Raw genomic sequence first — 15,811 nt, 5'->3', positions numbered from 1 at the left:
CAGCTAAAATACCCTAGAATTCTCAAAGTGTGTTTCATGCCTAAATTTCCACTGATTATTTCATTTGACATTCAGATCCCTTGAGCAGCACTGAAAAATTACTAAGCCTTAATATCTGTGCAAGACTTTCAAACAATAGATACAAGGAAGAGACTGGTCCTGGCACTAAAAACCAATGAATATGTAAGACAAATTGTATCTGGAGAGAGTAAACACATTAAAACAGGCTACCAGTAGCGTCTTTCAAAAGATATACAATGTAAGCCACATACTCTTCAATAGCTCAAGGGGCTTACAGTCAATAAATTTAACAGGCTGCAACTAAAAAAGTCAAAGCTGAAGTACGGTATATGTAAATGGAAGCTAGAGCGCACTCTTCTTTTCAACCTTAGGACAGAGTTAATAGAGGGGAAATGACAAAATACATGAAAAAGAATACACAGGATTTGACAGAGTATGTTTTTTCTTTTAACTTCAAGGCAAACTACCAGACTATTTTGGTTTACAAATAAATCAAACAAAGAATTTTTATCAGTTTGCATAAAAGTCTTATTTTCAGCATTGGAAAGACTTAAGTTTCAGAGTCTTATTCTGTACGTCCATGTGGCGGATTACAAGGGAAGTAGTGTAAATAATGACCTTGTGAAAGAGAAATTAGCTTCAATGATCATATGGCAAAATAGTTGTGTTCTCTTCACTTATGGATCAAAATACTCATTGACATTTACAATAAACTAGTAAAATTCATGGATATTTACGGTAATAGGGTAATGACTGTAGCAGTATCTGACAGTCCCATTGCTGCCTCTTGACATTATTCATGGTATTCTGATGTTCAGTCTGGGGAGCCTGATCCTCAGCCTTCCCAGATTTGTTTGCAGTGCCTCAGTGTTTATGTGACAAAAAATTATTCCTTTAGGAATTCCCTTTATTTTACAGTTATGTGGTCACGCTAAATGCAAATGTATTGGACCCATCTTGTCTTTCTGATTTTTCATGACCTGCCCCTGACTTCTCCCAGCTGACTAAGAGCATATACAGATTGATTTTTCACTGACTTACCACTCATACTGACAACTACACTTGTTTAAGCTGTCAGTAAAACTGAAGTAGCTGGACTATTCCCAGTGAGATTCTTTTTCTTCAAAATTTTCTCTTATTTTGCTGCTTCTAAAAAACTCTTGTGAGGAAGATGGGACCTATACATGTGGGGCAATCAAGACTGTTGTTGCATATGACAGATCTCGTCTTTGCTCTGACTAAAAGGTGATTCCTTAGATTGAAAACCCCTGCTCTGAGAAAGGCAGGCCAGAAAACGGTGTGGAGGATCTTGCAGCCTAATTTAGCATCTTAATGCAGAATGCAAAAGGCAGAAACCCCATCTCTGAGCTTACTGTTCCCAAGGAAGATGAAAATAAATTCATCAGAAATAGTCAGCTACTTGCCTCTGCACCTATAAAATGGTACAATAACAAAAATCTCTGTTTACTCTGGTGATATAATTTTAAAGTTTGGAGGTATATTGGTAGCTGTATATCATGCAGGACAGTGAAGGAAGAGGCTCACTTTGTTAACTTGCTACTTACACAGAGTAGTCTCTATTGTAAAGTAACAGGATAAAAGAGTAAAGACAATGACCTGCATAAGAGAAATATTCTTGTATGAGGGAGAGCACAGCACAGACTCGTGTGGTTTGTCTAGGACAGTCCCAGCTTACGCTGGTTAGGATCTTCATGCAAAACAATGAGTAGTCATTTGTCTAGCATACATCGTGGCAATGAAACCAGGGCTTTATCGCAGTCTATAAAAATTCTGTTGTGCTAGCAAAATTGATTAATGTTTAATTATGTTCAATGGAGAAAGATTTAAAACTCTTAGGCTCTGACTCCCTAAATCGTTTCTACTACAGATGCAATATGTTAAGATTTTTTTTGAACAATATTATCTATCAAGTCTACTAAGCTGTGTGAAATAGCACCTGGATTTCTGCTTTCATTTCATGACAATGAAAAGTAAGATAAGTAGATAGGAAAGAGAATTGCACTATGTGGATCTGGGTGGTGTTTTTTAAGCTACAGCACAAATCTAATTTTAGACAGATCCATGAAAGATTATCACCAAAATTGATCATTAAGTCTTCAAAAAGGCTGTTAACCATAATTATGGGTATTTGTACTCTCAGTATGACATTTCTTAGACTGTACAGCACTGTGGGAGGACGTAGCCAAAAAAAAATATGTAAACATATTGTAAACATGCCAATGTAAACATTGGGCGATGGCAGCAGTCTGTCTTCAGAAGTATAGACCACACAGTTCAAGCTGCAAAATTCAGAAAGCTGAAAAAACAAAGAGGCTAACCTACGCTGAACTCAGTATTGCCCTAGTTGGTTCAAAACCTAGGCTCCCTTTACTCTGAAGTTTTTGTAATGGTGGAGAAATAAAAAAACTTAAACCTCAGTTTTGACTGTGCATGCCAGTAATTGGCAAAAAAAAGCGCTGTCTACTCTTGATCAAAAAAGAGGTACTTGGAAGTGCACAGGGTATGACAGGTGAGTTCTCAGTATAGAATAGCATGGGTAAGAAAAGCATCAATAGAAAAGTCAAACATGGAAGATTATGGACTAATCAGAAAGTCCAATGAAAATACAAGTCTTTCAATAGACATAAAAACAACCCCTTTCATGCAGTTATACTGAGGAATCTTTACCTCATGTAGGTAGTGAAAAATATACATCCACTCCAATAAATGTATATCTGAATACGGTTATCAATTCACTTTTTCTTTCATTACCTTTTCTCCTTCTTAGTTCCCATTATTTCTTTAACCTAGTCATCCTACGGACATTTTCATGAAAACAATCTTGATGACAGTGAACTCACGGTCTTCTAAAGAAAAGAGAAAACAAAAAGTTTCTTAGGGCCACTTGGCTACCATATACCCAGGTGACTCCACCCACCATCTAACTGTACTGGCAGGATAAAGATAAAAGGCAAATATACTATCTATATCTACAAAATGAAGATAGATAGGAGTATCTTGTGTTTTCAGACTGCATTAAAAAAATCAGTGAAAAATTAAATGCTTTTGCTTTTCTTTACTGCCACTTTAAAGTCTTTAAGGAAACACTTGTTTTACTTTTAGCGGACTTTTCCCAAAGTTTTCTTTTCCAGTGGCTTTGGTACCATGAAAGCTGCTTTTAAAATTCTGGTGACAATTTTATCTTCTAGAAGGAATGTGAATATGTTATCACACATTCCAAAATATATCAGCTTGCATATTACTTAACATCAACAAAAAAATCTGTCTCACTACATTCATAAAATTAGAAATGTAAAAAACTTTTATATAAACTCATTTTCTTGTCAATTCTACGCATTTCAGTAAAGAAACACCATTTAAAATACGGTTATAATAATTTCTTTATGGAATGCTAATCATAATTTCTAACTATAGTTTGCCAAATAGTATTTGAAATAGATATTATCTGTCTTTGCTTTATCTGATATTTGTATTTTACATGAAAAAGAAAGTCAGTTATTGAATCAAATTATTAAAAAGTTTGTATTTAACTAGACAAAAAACTACCTCTTGGGCCAATGGTGTCATAAGGAGTAATTAAGGGCAACTGGAAATGAAAAGATATGTTCCAAAACAGGTAAGAAACATTAGCTTTGTCTTCAAAAAACCAGGAGGATAAGATGTTCAAAAGCCCTAATTTGGGGAATTTGTGGGAAGCTCCCACTGACCATTGACAGCCAACTCTGAGTGATACAGAAAAGTTTAACTGATCTACCTAATTTTTAATTTCAAGTGTTCATTGGTCAAAATGATCATTAAATAATTTATTGTACAACAAAGGTTTTTCCAATTTAATATCAGAGAGTAAAAGGATGAAAATACTTATAATACATTCTAGACAATGAATTATTTGTGAATCAATTTTACCAGAAAGTTAGGTGTCACTTGCTATTCTTGAGTCTGCACTTGTGTCACTGGCTATTTGATACTAAATAACAAGGTTTCTATTTCCTGCTTGTGTTTTATTTTTCTGAACAAATATGCATAAATAAATGTTAAGTTAATGGTTCAAGTACAAATGTTCTTGTCTAGCTTTTTATTGCAAACTGTGCTGGGGCTTTCATTTCAGTACATGTAAACGCAAATTTGTAGTATGTGCTCAGCTCTAGTGGCCAGAATGGCAGTGACTGATCTGAAGGAAGAGAAAACTGCCAAAGTAGAAACATCCTGAGTTTGGTGGAGAACATTGAGTTCTCTCTTCTGCTATTTGTGCATCTGACAAAATTTGAGAAACATACTGGAATAAAACTCCTGTCTGGCAGGCCACAGGCACAACACTCTGGCCAGAGATTTTGACCTGAGCAAGCGGCAACTGCTTGAAGCAAAACACCATTTAGCCATTCTCTCAATGAAGGCCTAAGACAAGTATTTTAAAGGCCTAAGACAAGCATCCTGGCTTGTATCAGAAATGGTGTGACCAGCAGGTCTAGGGAGGTTATTCTCCCTCTGTACTCGGCACTGGTGAGACCGCTCCTCGAATACTGTGTTCGGTTCTGGGCCCCTCACCACAAGAAGGATGTTGAGGCTCTGGAGAGAGTCCAGAGAAGAGCAACAAAGCTGGTGAAGGGGCTGGAGAGCAGGTCTTATGAGGAGCGGCTGAGAGAGCTGGGGGTGTTTAGCCTGGAGAAGAGGAGGCTGAGGGGAGACCTCATTGCTCTCTACAACTACCTGAAAGGACGTTGTGGAGAGGAGGGTGCTGGCCTCTTCTCCCAGGTGACAGGGGACAGTACAAGAGGGAATGGCACCAAGCTCCGCCAGGGGAGATTTAGGCTGGACATTAGGAAAAAATTTTTCATGGGAAGGGTCATTGGGCACTGGCAGAGGCTGCCCAGGGAGGTGGTTGAGTCACCTTCCCTGGAGGTGTTTAAGGCACAGGTGGATGAGGTGCTGAGGGGCATGGTTTAGTGTTTGATAGGAATGGTTGGACTCGATGATCTGATGGTTCTCTTCCAACTTGGTTATTCCATGATTCTATGTTTCTATGAATTTCCTTGAGCTCAAAGGTCTTCAGGACATGGTAATAGCTTTACAAATGAATGCTAACTCACAAGTGACTAGACAGAGACCTGTTTCTGGAGAACTGCTCACACTGCTCATCATCTCTTCCATCAAACCCACATACATAAAATCCATTATAAATCTAGAAGAATCCTCTTATCAGCTTACAACAAATGAAGTCACACAGGTCAAACCTTGATTCTAAATTGCGTTTAAGTACCTTTTAGATTATAAAATTAAGAGACAGCTGAGCATCATCATTATTATTAGATGCCATTCTCTAAAAAAATGCTCAAGAAACATTGTTGATTGTTCCTGGGAAGAAAGTTACTGTTACAAAGATATTATAATTACCAAGTACGTTATAACATTTAAGTATGTATTTATCTTAATTGTGGTAAAATTTGATAGCATTCTGTTAGCTTCATAATTACTAGAAAAACTGCAAAATATAATACATGTTTTGGGGGACTGGGAATTTGATGTGGTTTATAATCAACAACATTGTTCACAATAACAGATCTGAGTGTACAGAAATTATTTCACATCGCAGCACTGGTGATAACACTTGCTTTTCCACTTGCTTTTCATTATCATTGCAAAGTAGCTTTCATAGACAGTGCTTATTTTAGCCATGGCAGAAACTAATGAATTTTTCAGACTTATGTCTGGATTTTATTATACTCCTATACAATCTTTTATTATACTCCTACAAAATCTGGGTTTTATGTATTGTACTATCAAAGAGTGGGCTGAGGATGCCCTTACTTCCCTTTGAATCTTTTTTACAACTTTATAATTCAGAAATTTAAACTTCTCTTTACCCATCATGAACTGCTAACCTCTGAGTCTCACCTTGCTTCTCCCTCTGAGACACTGAAAATTATTTGCACTATGGTGGCATCCAAAACCTCCCTGCTTTAGCCCTGTTGTACTATACAATGTAAAAACAAGGTTGTACATAGTCCCACTCTCAAGAGCCTGCAGCCTGATATGTTTACAGGACAGATCTTAGTGAAGTAAAGAGACAGCAGAGCTAATTCATTTAAAGCTAACATTCACACCTCTGCTCCATACTGGAGCATAAGCATGATCTAAGTTGGTTAGTCAAGGGAGATGGGAGGGAGTGCTAAATAAATGATAGGAAAAGGGAAACTCATAATTCCTCCCTCCACATGGCTGACATGAGCCTGGTATTCACAGCAAGGGATACAGCAGAGAAGACAAAACATTTTGTGTGAGCACCTGTCAGTCTGAACATCATTTTGCTCTTTCTGAAAAATTGTCCTTGGAAAAGATACCAATGCCACTGGAGTGATTCAGAGCCGGATTAGCTAGCCAGCAGTGTCCCCAGCTCACTGCTTACAGACAGGGGTATAGCTGAGGAGAGGAGAGCAACCATATACTCTGCCCTACCAGTGAAATGCAAGTAAGACTTAGCAGTTGTTTCTTCTGTTGAAAACTGCCAAATATCTAATAAACATGCACAAACCTACTTGTCAACTTATACAAGCTTTCTGGTGAGAAATGTAACAAATGGGCAGTCAGGTGGAGAAGAACGAAAACGTACATAGAACAATCCCATAAGAAGCCAGACTTTTAACTTCCACTGCTCATGCCTGTGATCTACATGTGAACACTGAGGTTGCACTAATACCTGTGACAATTATGCATGTCTTACTATAGGCTAAGGTAAAGTGACAACTCAGACAACATTGCAGACCACCATTAATTTCGGGTTCTGTAAAACAATTACCATCTACATACTTTGAGACCATACCACAACCAGCTTAATAGAAAATTATAACATGATTTTTCACAGCATAAGCTATAATTTATTTCTCATTAGCTACTCAAGTTCAGTTGTGATACTGTAAAACTAAATGTACTTCTTTACCTTTCACTTTCATCAATCATTTGATTTTTCTGACATGTGACATATCTATTCAACGGTATTGACTAGTCTGTTTTTAAATAAGATTCTGTTTTCCCGAATACCAGAATGACGGTATTTAGACATCTTTAAATAATATAGTGACAGAAATTTCAATCAAAAATGAGAAAAAATACTTTCTTTACAATGAATAGCAGCAACAGATACAAGTTAGAAATAAGGAAGGCAAAGTATTGGAATACTTTGGTCTCATTGAAGTTTGTGGTGTTGTGGAAGAAATATATGGGCCTGGTATGTAAGCTAATACTGCAGTAGATCACCATTGCCATCTCCTGGTAAACAAACCATATAACTGTATTCTGGAGCTTTTTCTAAACAGTCAAATATTGTACAGCTGTAGAGAGATTACACCATAAATAGGCAATAAAGGATTTAGGGTATTTATTGTGAGACTATCATTGCATTTTTATTCTTTGCTCACATAAGACCTTTATAAAGAACTACATTACAGTTGATAAATAGTGGTATTTGTTCCAATGCACTCTTTATGCTGAAAAGAAGTAATGCTAGTTATGACTGTGTAAATTAAGATGAGATGATGGGTATTGTGATTGGAACAAATACCAGGGCTGCTTAAGAAAAACTCACCGAAACCAAAACAAATATACACTCAGACAGAGGGCATTAATTTCACTGTATTGTGATGTGACTGTGCTATAGTAGTCAGCCAAAACACTATCAAGCAGCATTAAACCACATTCTGAAGAAACAGTAGGGATAACAGCAGTGACAACAATAAGCTGTCATTTTGCAGTCTGGTATTTTTTAATCCTTTTCTTTTCTTGCCATTTTCATTGTCCTTGCCATTGTCATTTCCCATTCCACTTCTTCCTGCTCATCTACGCTTTTTGTCTTTGGGCAGCTACCTGAAGCCTCCTCATAAACAATACAAGTCCTCTCCTGCACAGAGGGGCAAGGAGTGGACTCACCCTGACACCAGCACGAACAACTCCTTCCCCAGCAGAACCACCTGCATGTCATGCCAATACCTGCAAATACCCACCTTGCCCTGCAATCCCACAGTCATGTGAGGAAAGAGAATGAGATGTGTCTACAACTCATTATCCTTCTGACCAGAGTGCAGCATTCGATGTGATATTGAGCCTTGATAAATTACCCTTTCAATCAAATCAGTAAATAGAGAGAAATGCTGCCTAACTGGCAATAAATGTCAGAGAAGTTCAGCAAGGAGTGACAGAGTAGTCGAAAGCTTGTGCCTTGCTTTTTTTGTGTATTGCTTTTGCAATCCTTCTCTCTGCAGCAGAGAAAGTGAGTTCCTTCACTTACAGCTGTGTTTCTACTGTCAGTACTGCCAATTAGTATGACAGGGCACAAACCCTTTAACAAGTTTTTGTTTTTCACCTGGAAGCAGAAGAAATGTTTGTAATATTCTGGAATAAACTAGGGCCGAAGGTTTTCTGATAACACTGAAGCCAGAGCATGACGAGCATTACTTCAGAGGGACCTTCACGATAGTGACAATTCAGTTTGTTTCCTCCAGCTCACAAGCCACATATCCAAGATGGCAGTGGATGGGGTCAATCACAAATACCAGAAAAGAAGATGATAAATAAGGGCAAGTACAATGTCATCTTAGAGCTGCCATAGTGACAGACAGAGCGAAGATTAAATGAAGTTCAGAAAGAGCTGCAAAAAGTTACCAGCAGTAGATACCTGGAGGGAAAGGAGAGCTTTGGAACAGGAGTCAGAACAGCATCTTGAAAGACTAAGGAGAACATGTTTTTTCTCATCAACCTAGTACTCTCACAAGGGGACACAGATTTGCTCTTGGGCTCACAAAGGCATTTGGAAACAACAGTCTATGACAGATTACACTTAATGATCATAATAGCTATTAAGGCCAAAAGGGACTGGAAAACACAAGCTTAATTATTAGACTATCCCATGGGATTTGGAATCAACACACAATGCTAATGGTATCTCCAGTCATTGTTATTAGATTACACTTAGAAACTTTTCCCTGAAGCAACAATGTAATTACAAATTTATTACTTTATTTGTATTTGCTTTAGCTGTTCTCCACTCTTTAAAAATATGCATACTTCTACGAAAAAGAATTACGAAACAAAGATATCTTGGTGAGGAAATTGGGAAAAATGTCTCAGCTCTAACAACAGAGGGACAGAACTTGTAGTTTTCTTTCAGAAATTACAAGGAGAAATATAAATGCCTGTATAAGGGAAAAAGGAGAAGTCAGATGAAAATTAGAAAGGAAAGGAAACTTGGCCTTAAAAGAAGCTAGAATAAAAATGGGTCATGTCCTTGATAAGGGAGCAGGTTTCCACAAAAGACAAGACAGAATGTGCTTCTGTTGACCCCCATGCCTTTGCAGGATCAAAAGATGGAAGTTGGTATGCAGGGTAAGTCTCATCCTACATGAGTGCTTTGGCCCCTAAAGTTGCTCTAAAATGTTTGCCAGATCTGTTTTCGATGTGCAGCAAGTTCAACAAGACTATTCATAGCAATAGGCACATAATAACAGTAGTTGAGTACTAAATGATTTAAGGCAGTGAAATGCAACATGAGTTACATAAACAGTAGTCACAAGCACTGGGTTTTGTAGCTGCAATGCAATAGGTGTGTGGTCTTCCAAGGCATAGAGCTAGGTGTCACTTCATACACAATGTCACTTTTTAATCAGCTCCTTTCTAGAGAAAAATTGTTTTACAATATCAAACCAGGCACCAATGCACATTCTGGGTAGTACTATCGAGGGCTGGCAAACTTAAGATGCAAAAAATAAAGTTTCAAAGATATTGAGCATCAAACCCATGCAGGACAACTGTAACAATTGTTGCAGTTAATTGCTGCTGGTGCATGTTCATAAGCACTTGTACTGATCCTTGCCTAGATGATGGCACCTGCATAGATGAATAATGCTTGTCTGTTATTTGCACATGTTGGCATCAGTACAAGGGGATCAGCTTAAGTCAGATTGAAGTTGCTATCATTTTAAACTCTTTCAGTGCTAAATTTCCTGTCAAAGAAGAAATAAATTTTCACTCTTCTCTTACACTTAAGTTGGCTGCTTCCTTATGGAGAAACAGTTTGATTTGGCATGCTGGAGTCATTAACCACAGATTGACGGTCATCAGTTCCTACAAATCATTCAGCTATAAAACTGAAAATGTGAGAATTTTCAGAGGCATTAATTTTGCAGTGGCATGAGAAGAAATGTGGGTAACCTGAAATCTTTCGGGAGTATACATACATAAATACATACATACATATACAAGAAAGCATGAGAGACAGAACGCGATCACCTTAGTCTATGCTAGTAACCACATTATCTTTTCAAGGCTACCCATGCATCAAGAGAGAAACTCTCTGATCTTTTCTTAATGGTTTTAAGTTCTAAAAATCAGGAGGTAGAAAATAACCATGAGCAGATTCTTTGCACCATATAAGTGAGGGCTGCAAGACTGACCTACCACTTTCCTTTGAGACTGCATTTTCAGTAATTGTGCTTAAAATATATTCCTTAAAGAAAAGAAGGAGGTAGTAAAGGAAGACAGGCATAAACCAGTATTTTGAAGACTTAATGAAACACAGATATTTTCTTACTCTCTATCTTATCTTCCTATGTCACATTTTTGGGAATGGTGAGTTTACTATTACACACTGTGCATTTTCCTTAGCATGAGTGAGTGGAAAGACAAAGATTCAAGATTTTACATTCTAAAAGAAGGATGTTTTAATACAATCTTTGGGACAGATAATTCAGAGGTACATTCAAGAAGTGCAGAAAAATGTATCTTCATAGAATTGACTGTACTATCTAACAAGAGCAACATAGCAGGATTATAGTCTATGGCTTACAAGAGTATTGATCTGTGTGTACTCCTCAGTGGTGTTACATTCATTTTACCATTGATCTCCATTTCATTATGCCACTGCATCATGGACTCTCAGTGTCATATTAGTGCCCCTCTAAACTCTTAGTGTCTATTGTTGCTGTCAAGATGTACAGACGCATTGTGCAGCTGGCAATTCAAAACATCATTTTCAAAGCTCATTTATTCACGTGTGCACCCTACCCTTTTAAAATAATACCAAGGACCTACCACACCATAACCCTCCAAAGCAAGGTAAATATAGAGTGAAGAAGACACTGACACGTGCTTTTTTTTCAAATAATCTTTCACTGTGCTTGTTGTTTGTGTTACCTTTCAAAGAAGCTTGAAAATACCATTTCTTTTCTTCACAGCTTCTTTCTATTCCATTTGGAAAACATTGATTTTGCTTCCCCCTGTGATTCTTATGCAGCACAAGTAAACATGGCTCTGTTTAATATATGTCCAAGTCTGTGCAATGCCATCAAATTCAGTATAGCTCTGGGAGAGAAACTGGTCCCTTTGTTGGCTTCTAGCATTGCTGCAACATAATGCAAAATATCACTGTTCCTGCATGTCCAGAGAGGTTACTGGTTTGGTTAATTTGCTTATGCATGCTTTATTCTTCAAAGCACATGACTGGGCATCACAGCTTCATAAATTCTGATGTCAGTTTTAATAACACACTCTTGTTCAGTTGCGATACATTTGCAAAGATACAAGGATACATGGATCAAAAGCTAATTGCACAAAACATTGTGCAAATATAACAGTAGAAAGATAGACTTTTTACCTAATGAGTCAGCAAAATAACACACACGATCCTGGACTTATCACCTAAACCTCTACTCTAAGTTTGTTTGCTGTCCTACTGGTGTATGTTAGAGATGAGCCTGTTATCTTCAGGCTGGTAAATATGAGGATAAAAACCTTAAAAAATCTACTACAGATCCCTGCAGGGATCATCTCCTTCCCTGCCGAGTGTGTCTTCAAGAGCATATGCTGTCTTGTTAGTTCCCACCATATTCCATAATTCTGGGCAAAAGATATCTGATCTTGCAGACACCTAATTATGTCAGCCAGGGAGCTAATGCAGGACATCTCAACATCTGTACCTTTGCTAATCCACTATAACCACCCTCGATGTCACTGTGTGATGTATTTCTGTGTCCCATCTCTCACATCTTTGAAATAGGTATAATATTTATCTATCTGAATAGAGAAAAATGTTTTGTTTTACTCTCACACAAATGTTGCAAAAGATGTGAACAAACTGGAAAAAGCTTCTATTATTTTAATCTTTGGGATTAATCAAGGTTTTTTTCACTATAAATTCCCCTTTTTCTGCCTTCACACAGGTCTTGATTTTTCTTGTCAGTGTCTCACTGTCAACCTATGTTCCTGTAGCTGTTTTCCTACTTTAAAACAGCAATGTTATGTTTTATTGCTAGCAATCCAACACTCAGCACTTCAGCTACTGCACTACAGACCCTGATCCAGTGTTTAGAAATGGGAATCCTTCCAGGGACATCCATAGGCACTGGCACTGGATCAGACACTACATGCAAGGACAGATTTCTCATATCCTTAGGTTAACTTCTGAAAGAAAATGAGTCTATCCAGCAGGAGACTTACAAAGCTAATATTTTATGCATTGAGCTCCCAAGTGTTGCTAGATGATTTTAAGAATCACAGCAGACAGAGCCATTCCATATAATGAGATAGTTCTTTAAACTGTTACCTCACTTACCACTGAAGCAACTAATCAGGACAAAACTAGCACCAACAAAATGCTGCTTATGCACTGCTGTACCACAATGTACATGCCACTGCTCACACCCCAAAGTCCTTGTCTTACAAAGATTAGATCTCAAAACCCAGAGTGCTTTTGCGTGCTTGCACTGCCCTTTTTTGATTGCATACAACAAGAGCTGGCAGGCTACCACTCAGAGAGACATCACTTTCACAGAAATTGCATATAAAAGATTCAGCAGCTGTGTAAATACAAACGTGATTTATAGAAAGAAATCCATCTTTTAAAATTATGGACATGTAACACTGTTCTTAAGTTATGGTATCCACAATAAAATACTACTATTTACTAAATACAAGTAATAGTTAGAAAATACTTAACAGTTACTACTATGGGCATGTCCAGAGAAAATGTGGTCCTGAGGAAAAGAAAACATGCTGCCTGGTTCCAAAACCACTACTTGTTAACACGCATTCAAAGGATACATTCGATATTTTCTTATTTATTTTGGAAATACTTGCAAGACCATCCCACACAGGGATTGGGCCTTGTTCTAGCTAGTGTGCTCAGTATTCAGATACAGAAGCTGTGAGTGACGCCTTATGCCAATCAAGTTGCTCATCTCTCCTCAATAGGAGAGCATTCTTTTCCCTATGTTGTGTCACTAAAATGGTGTAATTGAGGAGGAGAAGGAGGAGAAAGAGGGTTTCATTTCACAAATAATTCAGTTACAGCCATTCTTTTCCCACTATCTGACAATCAAGAAAGTAAAAAAGTAAAGAAAAAAGTGCAATATAAACAGAAATAGTATTTTACCACAGAGTTTAAACATGGAATTTCGAGGGATCATTCCTCAATGCTTATATGCTACAGGTAATCTCTGAAAATCAGTAGAGTTATGCTGTTGAGAAAGAGAGTGATTAACGAGACCCTGACTCTGAAGGATGTGTTTCAGGCGAAAAGAAACAAAATTAGAATAGGCAAGTGGCAAGGGCCAATGAAACAAACTCTTAATTACAACTATCCTGCAGTAATTCACAGATGGAGTATAGGGCTACACGAGGTGCAGAAATAGTGTTCTGGGATTTTACACTCTTATTTTGTGAGTACGGCAAAAAATGACCAGTCTACATGGTTTCCATGGTAATAGATATTTAAAATACATTTCTAAATAGAGAAATCGCATAGCCAAGGGTCTAAGCAGCAGTGTATTGTGCAAACAGGTCCTTGCAGTCCCACTGCACTTTGAAAGTTTTAGGAAGTTTTGCTGAGAAATGTAAATATCACTTTTTCCTCAGCCTGAAGCTTGTTTTTGTTTATGTCTCAACTTTTCAACTCTCCTTTCAATTTATAGTCTTCCTTCATTTTTCTTTTACTACTACTTGTCATGCAACTTAATCCAGGGGTATTTTATTTTGCCTTGACTCCGCTATTCTCTTCCAGTTTTGTTACAGTTAACTTGGTCTTTACTTTCATAGCCTTCAGAACTGTGACACCAAAATGATTTTCAGAAAATAATTCATTAGCAGCTATAATACTAATAGCTTTTGGTCAAGAATGACTAATTGTAGAGGATTGTCTTGATGACTATGGTGATCAGCTGGACATTCAGAATCAGTGGCTTGCGTGGTGAAATCTCAATCCTGTGTTTGGATATGTGACACACTATTACAGCAGATATTCAAATAACATTGGTTTACTAATTTCCTAATCTTCTACTCTAGTATTCAGTGAGATAAGTTCCTGACAGAAGGAAGGTACATATTGTAAAGGGAGACGCAGAATAAACTAGGAAGTAAATCTCTCAGCATTTCCAAAGTGCCCTCCTTCAAAGGCATCATCACTAGCAGCTGCTCTGCACTCCACCCTGTCCCAGGCTGCTAAGCTTCAGCCAGATGCCACTATTGTAAGTCCAAATATTTTAGTTAGTTTGAAGTGTTTCAAGTTGCAGGAGATTATACTATGTCCATTAGGTATGAAAAGGTTCTTCGACAGATGGAAACTCAGATGTACTCAGATGACCCCAACAGGCAAACAGAGCTGCAGAGGAATGTAGAATAATGCCAGTATTGCCAGAAGCAAAGGCAAAGTTCTGTCCCATTCCCAACAAAATTAGAAATCTGATCTTCCCTAACTTTATTGGGTATATGGCTATAAACAAGAAGTCAAGTCAAATTATTGGAATTTCCTAGGTATAAGATCAATTACAGAAAGCAAACATTGAAATCGCATGATAACTGTATCCTATCCCTCTGTTTATTGCTTTTCCTTTCCCTCTTGGAATGGAGGAGCAGATCTCAAAATTCAGCCATGTGCTGAGGCAGCCCATCTGGGAGTCTGCACACCACACACCCACACATGGTGTATTCAGAGCGTCAGGTATTAAGAACAACTCTCACTTCCAGTGCTGCAGGAAGCAAAGCTGGTTTGGAGAAGGGATTAAGACCAAAGCAAGAACATCATTACAGCAGTGCCCACTGCTCCTGCTGTTTTTAATGTAGTGCTGGCATTTTCATTATAAGCTCATATTTCCAGGTTTTATAACTCAATCATAAAAAAATGCTGAGGGCTAAGTATTGGCAAGCAGCTCTGCTTGCCGAAAAAAGTGAAGGATTTCCAGAGTGCAGAGAGAGGGAGGGAGTCTCAGAGTCTGCTTATTCCAGTGGGAAAGTGATTCCAACACGAACAGGGCTATACCAGCAATCAGCCTCTGCCAGAAACTTCGCATAACAAGCCAGAAGGCCCACAGCCACACACTAAAGCCACAGGCACTGTACATAGCTCCTCAGTTCAGAGACATTTCACTAGAATCCATAAGGCAAAATTAAAATGTCAGATTTCTCCCCAGACTTTGGACACAACACTTCCTTTCTGCCTTAGATCTATTTTGAAACACAGAAATAATATTATAACCCACTGGTGCTACCCAGCATAAATCTCCAGCTGCTTGACACTGCTGTCTGAGTGGATGTGAATATTCAGCTCTGACATTCTGGTGCTGTAGAACAGCCTTTGTATGAACCAGAAGCCAAAGTAGCAACCAGGCAAACCAACAAGGTCTCTGTCTGCAAGCTTCCCTGTGTCAGTTCCCTGCAACGCAGCCTGCCTTCATGGGTCACAGCGCAGATCTGGGATCTGGGATGCTTCATGTGAAAAGAAAGATGAAAAACG

The 15,811-nt window shown here is 38.1% G+C and overlaps 1 long non-coding RNA gene across 1 annotated transcript in view; it reads right to left on the bottom strand.

Annotated features, from left to right (window-relative positions):
* Nucleotides 1–2,792: 2,792 nt before the first annotated feature.
* LOC138724562 (uncharacterized) overlaps nt 2,793–15,811 on the bottom strand; it is a 29,752-nt gene continuing 16,733 nt past the window's right edge. Inside the window, exon 3 of the long non-coding RNA XR_011338076.1 lies at nt 2,793–2,888. This is a non-coding gene — a long non-coding RNA (uncharacterized lncRNA). The remainder of the gene's footprint in view (nt 2,889–15,811) is intronic.

Source organism: Phaenicophaeus curvirostris, chromosome 10, assembly GCF_032191515.1.
Source record: "Phaenicophaeus curvirostris isolate KB17595 chromosome 10, BPBGC_Pcur_1.0, whole genome shotgun sequence".
Lineage (NCBI taxonomy): Eukaryota > Metazoa > Chordata > Aves > Cuculiformes > Cuculidae > Phaenicophaeus > Phaenicophaeus curvirostris.
The sequence above is the reverse complement of the archived record's forward strand: the minus strand, read 5'-3'. Positions and strand labels throughout refer to the sequence as shown.